This window comes from Macadamia integrifolia, unplaced genomic scaffold (genome assembly GCF_013358625.1).
Source record: "Macadamia integrifolia cultivar HAES 741 unplaced genomic scaffold, SCU_Mint_v3 scaffold2613, whole genome shotgun sequence".
Lineage (NCBI taxonomy): Eukaryota > Viridiplantae > Streptophyta > Magnoliopsida > Proteales > Proteaceae > Macadamia > Macadamia integrifolia.
In genome coordinates, this window is record NW_024868832.1 from 55,634 (window position 1) to 57,051 (window position 1,418).

The window sequence follows — 1,418 nt, forward strand, 5'->3', positions numbered from 1 at the left end:
GGTCAAGTAGGGAAGCTCATATTATGATGCATCCCTCGGGCTAAGTAGAAAAACCTACTTGTGAGTTTCTCTCTAGCTTTCTCCCCTTTCTTTTACTTTATTTTTATTTCAGCATTTTTTTCCTTTATTGTTTTTTTTTTCTTAAATTGCATGGGTTGTTTATTTTTAGTTATTTATTCATTTAGTTTTAATTATGTGGCTTGCGTCTTTAAATTCTTAGATGACGAATGGTTAGGACGTTATTTTAGATACATATGTTTAGGACGGTAATTAGAATTAGATCACAACTATTAATTGATTCACTTTCGTATTATTAAAAGAAGTAAAAAAGTAAAGTGGCTGCTCTCCCTGTGTTTGACCCGTAGCTACATTGATCCGTACGCTTGCGGTTACATTAAAAATCTCAACCAAGTTTTTGGCGTCGTTGCCGGGGAGACAGTTCCATGTTATTTTTCGCTTTCTTTTGGTAAATCGGAGTGCTTTGTTTGCTTTGTTTTTCTTTTACTTTTCTTTTATTGAATTCCTGAGAAGAACAACTTGCAATAATAGTTGTATCGGTGGAGGTCGCCATGCCTCACAGTATGATAAAGACAGGTTTTGCCCTGTAGCAGTACCTCAGGAATTGACCTGAGTAACCTTGGATTCCTGTCGGTAAGCTCCCAAAAATCCAAAAAAATCAAAAAAATCATAAAAAAAAAGTTTTACTTTCCATTCTTTTGTGCTTGTCTTACTCTAGTTGTGGATAATTTTCTGTTGCATGAGTGCTAGGTGGGTACGTAATACTAAGAATCGGTTAGAAAGAAGAGATCCAACAAGTAGTGACCCTATATGTTTGCTCTTTTTAAAACCCTTCAATATGGGAGACCAATAGCAAAACCCTTCACCTAAATCTCTGAAAGATAGGTTCTACCCTGCTAGAACAGCCCAACCTTCCTGCATAGTTCTACCACAAGCCCAGGGCAATAATTTTGAACTCTAATCTCAATACATCACTATGTTGTCTCACTTCCATGGGTTGAACTCTGAGGATGCATACCTATTTCTAAGGGAATTTGAAGAGGTATGTGTTCTAATTAAGATCCAACAACTTTCTGATGATGCTGTTAAGCTTAGGTTTATCACTTTTGCATTGAAAGACCAAGCTAAGAAGTGGTTGTATGGGTTACCCACAAATTCCATAATCTCATGGGAACAGTTCACAGTTGTCTTCCTTAAGAAGTTTTTCCCAACTCACAAGACCAATAAGCTTAGAAGTGATATCCTTCAGTTTAGGCAAAAGCCTAATGAGTCATTTTCCAAACTTATGGAGAGATTCAAGGATCTACTCTAAGAATGCCCTCACCATGGCCTAGACCTATGGCATTTATGTCAAATAATTTATGAGGGTATTGATTACCCAACAAAACAAATGATAGAGT

General features: G+C 36.5%; 1 non-coding gene across 1 annotated transcript; it reads right to left on the reverse strand.

The window, feature by feature from the left end:
- Positions 1–1,243: 1,243 nt before the first annotated feature.
- LOC122066845 lies at positions 1,244–1,350 on the reverse strand. Its single transcript, XR_006136498.1, has one exon. It is a non-coding gene; the product is annotated as a small nucleolar RNA R71 (small nucleolar RNA).
- Positions 1,351–1,418: the final 68 nt, after the last annotated feature.